This window comes from Aythya ferina, assembly GCF_964211825.1.
Source record: "Aythya ferina genome assembly, chromosome: 11".
NCBI classification, from domain to species: Eukaryota; Metazoa; Chordata; class Aves; order Anseriformes; family Anatidae; genus Aythya; species Aythya ferina.
This window is the reverse complement of record NC_140307.1, coordinates 1,094,433-1,105,106: the sequence shown is the minus strand read 5'-3', so window position 1 is coordinate 1,105,106 and position 10,674 is coordinate 1,094,433. Positions and strand designations below refer to the sequence as shown.

The 10,674-nt window shown below is 60.9% G+C and overlaps 1 long non-coding RNA gene across 1 annotated transcript; it reads right to left on the bottom strand.

The window, feature by feature from the left end:
* Positions 1-2,434: 2,434 nt before the first annotated feature.
* Positions 2,435-10,144, bottom strand: LOC311442741. The gene is made up of 2 exons (XR_014696818.1): positions 9,878-10,144; positions 2,435-2,641 (listed from the first exon to the last, which is right to left on the bottom strand). It is a non-coding gene; the product is annotated as an uncharacterized lncRNA (long non-coding RNA).
* Between the last annotated feature and the right edge of the window lie 530 nt (positions 10,145-10,674).

Genomic DNA, 10,674 nt, shown 5'->3' with positions numbered 1-10,674 from the left:
CGCCGCCCTAGGGGACGTCACAATGGGCAGCGCGGGAGGGGCGGCCCCGCCACCGGGCGGCACCGGGACGGCCCCGAGCGGGCGGCGGCGGGGCTGGCGTTTTTTTTTTTTGGTGGGTTTTGCCCGTTTTTTTCAAATTTTTTGATGGTGTTTGAGGTCGAACGGGGGTAAAATGGTCGGCACAAAGGGAAAAAAAGCCGGGAAGGAGCCTCGGGAGCGGCTGCCCGCCCCGCTGCACCCCTTTCCCGAGGAACCACCGGGCTCCGCCGCCGGTCCCAGCCCCGTAGCGCTCGGGGGAGCCCCGGTCCCGGCCCCATCCCGGCCCCGTTCCCGGCCGAGCCCCGCGGCCCCGTCCCGGCGGCACAAAATGGCTCCCGCGCCGCGCGTCACCCGGAGCCTCCCCACCCCACGTGGGGGCACGTGTCACTCAAACCCCCCTCGGACCAATCAGAGCACGGCGCGGCCGCTTCCCGCCACCCCATTGGACGGCGCCGGCGCGGCTGCCACTCCGGCGGCGGAGCTGTCAATCAAAACCACGCGGGTCGGAGCGCTGACAAATGCCTCTGCTTTTCAGCCTCCCGCTTGCAAATAGTGCCCGGAATGGCTGCTTAATTAGCTCTGAATGGCTTTTCCTCCCAGCTCAAACAATCTGTCACTACCGCGCGGCGAAGGGAGCCATGCATAAAAAAGTAAGCAGAGGCTAAATATCAATTTGATTTTGTGTATCAAAGGAATATTTTAATTTTTTTTTTTTTTAATTTTTTTTTTTTACTTTTTTTTTTTTTTTTTTGGAGCTCCCTCGTAATGAAACGGAGCGATTTAAATTAAAAATATATATATATACATATATAAAAAAAAATTGGGGTGAAAAAGAAGAAAAATCCCCCCCAGCCCCAGCCCACCGCCGGCCTGCCCCCAGCGCCTCCTCTGCTCCCCCCCCCCCCCCCCCCTCCCGGGTCGGTACCGGGGGGCCGGGGACCCCCTGGCGGTGCAGCCCCGGGCACCCCAGGGGGGGTCCCGGGGGGTCCCTGGGGGGGTCCCCGGGGGGGTCCCGAGGGGGCCGGGGGCCGCCCCTTGCCCCCCCCCCCGCCGGTTGCCGCGCGCCCCGTGGCGGGGCCGGGCGCTGCCCGCGCGCCCCCTTCCCATTGGCCGCCGCGCCCGGGGCCGCCGTGCCCCACGTGGGGCCAGGGGGCGCGCCGCAAAACCCGGGCCGGATTCGCAAAGCGGAGCCGGAGCCTCCGCGCTGCTGCCCCCCCCCCCCCCAACCCCAGCCCCCCCTGTGCGGATGGCAGCGGCTCCTCGCCTCCCCCCCCGCCTTCCGCCTTCCCGCTGCTTTTATAATCCCCCCCTTTTTATTTTTTTGTAATTTATTTTTTTTTTTAATTTTATTTTATTCTAATTTTAATGTTTTATTTTATTTTTATTCTTTATTTTTATTTTATTTTTATTTATTTTTAAAATTCTATTTTATTCTCATTTTATTATTTATTTTAATTTCTTATTTTTTAATTTTTATTTTATTTTTATTTCTTTTTTTAATTTTATTTTTATTTCCTTTTTAATTTTTATTTTATTCTAATTTTACTTTTTTATTTTTTTTTTTTTTTAGTTTTATTTTATTTTTTATTTCTTTTTTTTTTTACATTTTTATTTCATTTTCAATTCTTATTTTTAGTTTGTCACGGCGGGGAGCTGGCGGTGGCTGCCAGCAGATCCCAGCAGGACTCAGTGTGCCAGAGCCCGGCCCCCAGCACCCACCACCGACCCTGGGGCACCCCCTGCCCACCGTGCTTGGGGCCCCCCAGCCGGGGCTCCCGAGGCCGCCAGCACCCCGAGGAGCGGCACAGGACCAAGGGCAGCCTGGAGAACCCCCTGCCCATCCCATAAGGCTCCCGCTGCTCCTGGGGGGCTACAAGGGCCCATCAGTCCCACCACCACACCCACCCCACCACAAAGGTCCCAGCCCCCCAGCAGCCCCCCAGCAGCCCCCTAGAAGCTCCCCCGATGGTGCTGAGCCCTACAAGCCCACGCAACCTGCTGGGCACTCGGTTGCCCATCGCTCCTCGCCCTGTGCCCATCAGGTTGGGGTGAAGCCCAGCAGCGTTATGGGGTTCCCACGGGGCCAGCCCTGCCCCATGGCTCTTGCCGTCCTGCTTCCATCCCCCAAAGATGAGAAAAGCCCCTGAGAAATGCCCCCCATGGGGGGAAAAGCACCCACGGCCGATCTCCCACGGGTGCTGGGCACCCACAGGGTCCCCATCCCGGCGCGGTGACCCACGGCCACCCCACACCGTGCGGCACCGGGAGCTGGGATGGGGCCGGCCCCACAGCCCCTGGTGCTTCCTGGGCCCCAATGGGGTGGAAAAAGGGGACAGGGAAGGGACGCGGGAAATTCGGTTCCGCTGCTGAAAATAGAAGGCATTAGACGAGCTGCTTCCCTCCCCCAGCGGTATTTATGGACAAATTCTGATTTTTATTTAATGGTTTCCCCGAAAAGGTTGTAATTTTCTTCACATTTCCATCCAGCCAGCGCTGTTGTGGTGAACTCAGACGACCAAGAATGCCTCTCGTTAATTGATATTCCTCACGCTAGGACTGCACTGAAATAGCAGATGTTTTATTTTAGGTTATTAAAGCTCACCTGGTTGAAGAAGAAAAAAAAAAAAAAAAAAAAAAAAGGAAAGAACAATTAGGGGTGAAAGGAAATGTTCTGGTTCATATTGATTTAAAATCTGCTTAAATTGATATTTGCACATCCCAATTAGAAACCATGATCTTTTCCCATAAGTTGTTTTTTTTTTTTTTTTTCCTTTCCCTGAGATTTTTTTCGTAACGATCTCAGAGGAAGCCTCGGCAGGAGGAGCGGCTGCCTCCCCTCCCAGCCCGACGGGCACCGTGCTCGAGGTGTGGGGTCAGCAGGGGAGCCCCAGCCCGCTCCTGCCCCTTGTCCTCCACATGCCCCAAGGGTTGTAGGGCCGAGCACTCCAGAGACAGGCGGTTTTGGGGTCTCTGGGGTGATGCAAGGTCCCCCTGAAGGTCCCACACGTGGCTTGGCCGAGCCGTGCTGCGTGCTTGAGGCCACGGCACCCCGCGAGGTCTCACAGCCACGGGAAGGGAAATGGGGAAGGGAAACGGGGACGTCCTCACCCACCCCGCTCGGGGAGAAAGCCCGGGCACGGCTCCCGAGCCGGGGGTGTTGTGACACCGAGCGGACCCACCGCAACGCCACCCTTTCAGGGAAACCCAGCCACGCTTCCCCTGCGCAATCGGCATCTGCAGGGAAGGAGCCACCAGGCCCCGTCCCCTTTGGGTCCCCGCTGTGCCCGCTGCTCGCCCTGCCCCAAAATCCAACCCCTGGCTGCTCGCAGGCTGCCCCCAGCACCGCTGCGGGGCCCTGAACCAAGATGTTGGGCTTTCCTTCCCTATCTTTTAACCTTCCCCTCGTGCCTCCCCGTTAATCCTGGAAGGGGCCAGGACAGCTTCATCAGCCCCGATTTGCCATTAGGATGCAGGGGAGGCGGCGAGGGGTTTGGGGGGGGGGGGGAAGAGGAGAAACCTGCACACACACACACACACACACGCACGCCCCGCCGGTAACTGAGTCGCTTCTGTTCCCATCTCATTTCCTGGCCGACGTTAATAGATTAACTCGCCAAACATGAAAGCGGCGCTCATTGTGTGCGGCTGTGTGAAGGCAGCCACCCCGTGAGGTGGCTTTATCGTTGACAAGCCGGTCCCGGCCCCAGTCAATAGCTCGTGTTTACATTTCAGGTGACACTATCTGCCCTCCGCGCAGGGCAGGACCCTGCCTGCCAAATTTCCTTTAGCTTTCAAGTTTATCTAAACAAGGATTTCAGAGCTGGAAAGGCAGCGAAACGCATACTAATGACCGAGCGAGGGGAGCTGGGCGAGCTATCAGCAAGTTTATTTGGCTTCGTGGGGAAGCTCTGTGGGTTTTATCTGCTCTTGGCAGTGAGGTTTCGCAGCCCCCCCTCAGCGCGGGCGGCTGCTCCTGGCACCAGCGGGGCCGTGCCTGCAGCCTGGGGACTGGGAGCACTGGGAGCTGCTGGGGCTCTTTGGGGACTTCCCCTTGGGGTGCTTTGAACCCTCGAACCCAGCACGGGCACCGCCAGCCTCCTGCGGGCCCCCAGCATTTCCCAGGCTGGGCTGCTTTCTCTTCCGATGCGCTCAGACACCTCGTTTCACCCCAGCCTGTAAATGTGGTGTTTTTTACCAAACCTTTCAGCAGAACTTTTGAGCTCCGGCTTTCCTGCAGGAAGTAAAACCGAAAAAGAACCAAAAATAAAGCCAAGGGAAGCGGTGGCAGGACACGGACACCGCAAGGAGTGCATATAAGCGTGGGCAGGGCTGTGCCTGGCAGCCAGGGGCGTCCCCCTGAGCCCCCCCTGCAGCCCCTGCCCCTAACCCTAAATTCGCTCAGTGCCCTGCGAGGGGCCACAGCCTCGCCCGGCGGCCAGAGGAGCGCATCGGGAGCTGGTGCTGTCACGACAGGCCCCGATTACCCGGTCCTTTCACAAGCAAAGCTCCCGTTGACCTCACCCTCATCCACGGGATCTGCTTGGGCAATACCCGTGCCGCCCAGCCCAGGCTCTGGGCTGCGCTGCCGCGGCCGGGGGCTGCCCAGGCAGAGGCGCCCGGCGGGTGGGAAGCTGCTGGGGATGTGCCACGACCTCGTGCTGGCACCGAGCGAGGGCCTGAGCCTCAAAAGCTGAACCTTTCTCCTCCATCCCCCCAAACTTAGGACAGGAGGGGTGAGAGGGGTAATGGGTACGACCGGCAGCAGAGGCAAGGTCATTTTGGCTTGGGAAGGGGCCGTGGACTTCCCTCGAGGTCCCAGGCAGGTTTCCCATGGAAAATCCCATAACCTCTGAGCTCACAGGTACCCACAGTAGGGCAACCCCCAGACAGCCCCGTGGCAGCAGGGGCAGCTCAGGGGAGCTGAGCTGAGGCTTGGAGCCAGGTCCCTGTGCCAGGACAGCCCCAGCTCATCACATCGATCTGGCCACGAGCTCGGGACCAACACGAGGAGGAGACGAAGGGATCAGGCCTGGGACTCCCTGGGGTGGGTGCTCACCACCTCCCGAGCCCCCCAGCACCCACCTGCCCTCCCCTCCCAGGGCAGCAGCTCAGCCCCGGCTTCGCTGTGCGCTGTCTAATTATAGATATTATATTGCAAATGGCTTTTGGGCCTGCTAATGGTATTACTGGTGTTATTCTTCTACGTGTTAATTATAACCAATTTGTTTGGGATGCCTTCCCAGTTTTCGGCTGTAATTGCTCTCCCCGTTCCCCGGTGGCTGTGACTCAGCAGAAAGCCGGCAGTTTCGCTCCGGGATGGGATGGGGATGGGGATGGGATGGGGATGGGGATGGGATGGGATGGGATGGGAATAGGGATGGGATGGGGATGGGGATGGGGATGGGGATGGGGATGGGATGGGGATGGGAATAGGGATGGGATGGGGATGGGGATGGGGATGGGGATGGGGATGGGGATGGGGATGGGGATGGGATGGGGATGGGGATGGGGATGGGGATGGGGATGGGGATGGGATGGGGATGGGGATGAGGATGGGATGGGATGGGATGGGATGGGATGGGATGGGATGGGATGGGATGGGATGGGATGGGATGGGATGGGATGGGATGGGATGGGATGGGATGGGATGGGATGGGGATGGGATGACTGCCGCTCTCCTCCTGCCAGCAGCCTCCGGGGGGCTGCGGAGGGGCTGCGGGGGGGCTGCGGGAGCGGTCCCGCAAACCCGTCAGAGGGCTCCGGTGGCTGGAAGCCTCCGAGGCTCGGCGTGACTAAAGGCTGAGCCAAGCAAATAGGGAAATATTAAGCGGATTGTTTTCTTTTTATTATTGCTAAACTCTAAAGAAGTTTGCTCTCCCCTCTCCCCAGCGCTGACTGCAGATAAGTTATTTGGAAAGCGAGTATTTCACCAGAGCAGCCATTCAAGTAGCCTAATACACACATTAGAGTCTATTTGCACTTAAAAGAAGTGGGAGGTATTAAATCAGCCTCTGGCCAGATAGTCATTGTATAAACAAGAGCTGTTAACTCCTACTTGATAGCAGCGATAGCAAGAGAAAGGAAAACAGCCCTGCAGTGTCACGACCAACCTGACACAACACGCTTTAGGTCTGGGGAAAGGGAAAAAAAAAAAAAAAAAAAAAAAAAAAAAGGAAGCAAAGCAAAGCAAAGCAGAGCCCGCAGAGTTCAGCACGGCCCGGGCCCGGCTGCTGCTGCGGGGGGGCTGCCGCTGCCGGGCTCCACCGGCTCCGGGCAGAGCCGCAGCCCCCGGAGCCCCCCGCACGGTGCCCGGTGCTTGGAGCCCGGAGCCCGGTGCCACTCGCCCGGTGCCCGGTGTCCTCCTCCCGGTGCCCAGAGGCCCCCACCCGGTGCCCGGAGCCCCCCACCCGGTGCCCGGAGCCCCCCACCCGGCACTGGGGCGATGCCGACCCCCGCAGCCGGGGGTGCCCGGACCCCTCTCCCACAGCCCTGGGGGGCTCTGCGCGGTGCCAGGCGGGACAAAGAGGCCGGGGGAGAGCGGAGAGGGGCCGGGGGGAGCAGAAAGGGGCCGGGGGGAGCCCCTGATGTGCCCGGCCCCGCAGCGCTGCCCTCCCGCCCGGCCCCATCCTCATCCTCCCCCAGCGCTCAGCACCGCGGCTGCTCCGAGTTTGCTCAGTCCCCGAGCCGAGCACTCTCGAGCCGTTCTCTGTGGCTAAGCAAATGTCACAACAAGCTGCCCCCCGTGATTTGGAGAGCTTTTCGGCAGGAAGCCGTTCGCCACCGATACGCCAGAGCCGCGCGCCTTTGTCTGGGGCTCAGCCTGGGCCGGGTTTCAGCGGCAGCTCAGCATCGGTTTCGGTCGCAGCGAGCATCTCCCGGGTAGGAGCCGTGTTGTGGTCTCCCTTTGGAGGAATAATGCCTATTCAAGCCCGTGGCAGCGATCCCACCGCTCGCCCCAAGCCGCTGCTGCTGCCTCTCGTGGGGCTCTCCGCTCTCACGGGTGGGCCGGGGTCGCTGCCCCGTGGGTGGGCAGCACCCCTCCGCCCCAGCACACCCCAGTCCTCGGCTCGATAATCCCTGCTTCACAGCCTGACCCTAAATCGGGTGATTTAGGTGATTTAGGACCGAAGCAGGGAGCTTTTGGGACTCACTCCGAGCTGCCCAGCACACCAGGAGCCGCTGTGAGAGGCACGAGGCGGCTTCTGGTCACCCACGGGTGACTCAGGGAGCCCCACGGTGGGGCAGAATGGGCTGAGGGGGCTGCAGAAAAGCTGCAAAAAAGCTGCAGAAAAGGACAGCCCTGACTTCACACCACCCGGCCCATCTCCACACAGGGCCAGCCTCGTGCAGCTGCTGAGGATTTTCCATTCTCTTCGTCCCCCCTTCAGCAGAGCAGAGGGAGCCCGTGCCCAGGTGCGTGGCAGGCTCAGGGCTGGCCCTGCCTGGGCTCTTCCCATCCCACACGAACCAAGGCCCTGCCAGCGCTTTCCAGCAACCACAAAACCACATTTCCATCACCAAAAACGGGACGCAGTGCCCAGCACGGGGCACAACCTGACGGGTGGCTCTCCAAAGCGCCGCGCACAGCCGGGTACCCGCTGCCCCCCAGCCTGCAGCGTGCCGGGCTCCGTGCAAGGGGGGGCAGAGCCAAGGCCTGGGGAGGGGGGGGGAGCTGTCAGCAGGACCCCCAGCCCCCTGACACGCCCCTGCCCAGCCCCGTACCACACACAGGCCGTGCGAGGAGCCGCCGGGGGTTCAGGATGCCCCGGCGCGCTGGCGGGGCTCCAGCATTGTTTGGGCTGAGTTGCGCTCGCCAGCCTCATGCGAACGCCAGCTGGAGCGCGGGGCTGAGACAAAAGCTTTGCTTTGCCCCAGCAACCCATGGCGCTGGGCTCCCAGTGAAGCGACAAACAATTCCGTGCTGCCTGCGGGAAGATGGGAGGGCTCGCATCAAAGCGAGATGGAAATGGGAGACGGAGAGACCCCCGTCACCTCCCGTCCTCACCGCCGCCACCGCCGCCGGCGGGATGGGTGCTGGTTTGGAGGGTGATGCCGCCCAGGTGTCCCCTCCTGCAGTGCTCAGTGGGGCAATGCCCAGCTCCAGCAGTCAGGATCCTGCTCCAAAGGGCTGCAGGAGCAGCAATACTCATGGCCCGGCCTTCAGAGCCATCTCTTGTCTCAGCTGAGCGCCAGGCTGCTCGCAGGAGCTGCGGGCCTGCACCGCGCTCTCCCTGCTTTCTGCTCTCCTCCCAGCACATCCCCAACATCTTAAAAAAAAAAAAAAAGAGAGAAAAAAAGAAAACAACCCACAGCTTCCTGAAGGCTCCACAACAGAGAGAGATGCTTCTGTTGCTCAATCTGTTGCTGGTCTGGAGCTGAAGCATCGCACTCAGAAGCACTTCACCGAACACGAGGCGCGCACGCACAGCCGGCAGCCCTAGCAGCGGGCGCTGATGCTGCTCTCAGCTGGGAGCACCCCGGGGCAGCACCCAGCACCCACCGGCTGCAGAGAGAAGCCCTGGGGTGCACCGGGACCGATGTGGGTCCTGGGAACGGGGACGTGGTTCTGGGCTGCCAAGGGGCTGCTCCACTGGGGGTGGAGGGGAGCAGCGAGGCGCAGTGACCCCGCAGAGCCCATCGAGAGCACCTGCCTTGCCACCTCCCCGCCTCGAAACACACCAAGATTTCAGGTTTCTGGTTTTGCCCGAAGGTCTCCCTTAAAGCTCCCCACCGAGCAGTGCTGGAGGGGCCGGGGCTGTGGCCGTGCTGCCCCACAGGGCCGGGGGGGCAGCGCCCGGTGCCCCAGCGCGCGGGAAGGGCGCTGGGAGCAGACAGGCACAGGCTTTGTTCCAGCCTGAGACAAGGAGAATGCTGTTGGTTTGCTTTTAGACAAATGAATGGATTTCACTGTTTGACCAACACTCATGAGAATGCCAGTCAGTGCAAATTTGGCAGGAGGGCTGACACTTGTCAGCTTTGGTTTATAACCAGAGAAAAGGAGCCAGCTCTCCGGAGGAGAATGACGTGCGCGCGTCGCTCTGCGTGTTTGTTCTCGGAAGAATGTGTGGCAACAGCAGATCAAGCAAATACTTGGGACCGCTACATCACGGAGGACTTTGTCAGCTCGCCGGAAAGTTTTAGAAAGGCTTCACACTCGTTAGAGACAGCCAGGGCACTGCCTGGAGCCCGGGCAGAAACGCAGCCGCGTGGGCTCTGTGAATAACAAGCGGCATTGCTGCGGCGTCCCGAGGGAGCGGCAGCCTGGCCAGGAAGGCCCCCGGGGAGCGATTTGAGCAAGCAGCGGGGTCACCCCCATGGCCCCCCCCGAGCTGTTGTGGGCACTGCCTGCGTTTCAGCCCCCCCAGGAGCCGGGCAGAGCCCCTGCAGCTGCTGCAGGATGCAGCCAGGGCTGGGCGCGTTGGCAAAGCAGCCTGAGGAGGGCAGGTGCTGCTCGTGGCCCCCGGGGGGGCACCGCCAGGATCACCGCTGGGACACAGGGAGGGCCCCCAGCCACTGGCAGCCTGCACCGAGCAGGATCTGGCCCCAGATCCTTGCACCCCCCCGGGCAGGGTCTCTTTCTGTTTAAAGAAATCTCCTTGGCCACATTTCCTGCGCTAAAGCCCAAGCTGGCAGACAAGACAAACACATGCAAGTGGCCTCGTTTGGGTTTTTAAAGGCTCTCCAGCCTGTAAAAGTGATCCGGGGTTTCTCTGCCAGCCGGGGCAGCTCTCGGCAGCATCTCTTCCAGGCGGTTCTTCCCCAGAGCCTGCAAAACGGCCCTGAGCAAACAGCCCAGGAGAGCTCCGGGTGACTCACTGCAGGCACTGCACGAACTCACCCCGCTCGCCACGGGCAGCAATCGCCTTCCCCTGGCTTGTTTGGAGCAGGGTTTAGGGACACGGGACTCGCTGCTGAGTGCAGTGGGAGCTGTGCAGCCGGCCGGAGGGCAGCTCCTTTCTTTTCTCCCCGCAAGAGATTTTCTCCGAGGCACGGCCAAGCCCCGGCTGCGACCTGCGGTGCCGAAGCTCGTCCTGCTCGGTGCTGACAGCCCAGGCTGGTGCCGCAGCCCGGCTTTGCTGCGGTTCGGGGTGGCCCTCGAGGAGTTGGGGCTTGGTTGGCTCCACCCAGCCCCTAATGAGTGTTTGCCTGCAAATTTGGCACGCTGGGCAGCTTCTGCTCGGGAGCTGCCCCAGTCTGGGAGAGATAAGGGTGGTGCAGGGCAGCCGCGGGGCAGGATGACGGAGCTGTTTGCACGGAGCTCCTCTGATCTGCCCAGCTCTGCTGTGGCTCCCCGAGCAGCCAGTAACAGCGCGGGTCATTAGGGGTGCTTTTCCCTTCGGTAACCTCTCTCAAGTCAAAGGAGGCCAGGAGGTTTCGTGCCTTCCCCGCCCTGCACAACGAGGCTGTGGCCGAGCCAAACGCAGCCCTGAGCCTGGACACGGCCAATTCACGAGGCTGCACGGGCACGGTGCTCCCCATCATGGGCTGGGCAAGCTCGTGGGGTGTTCCCGGCACCCCCTCAGGTCTCGCCCACCTTTGGGTGCCTCTGATATGGGCGCAGGGAGGTGCCCAGCCTCGTGGAGCAGACCTGTGGAGGATGAGGAGGGGCAGGAGCTGGCCCTCTCCTGGCTCCGT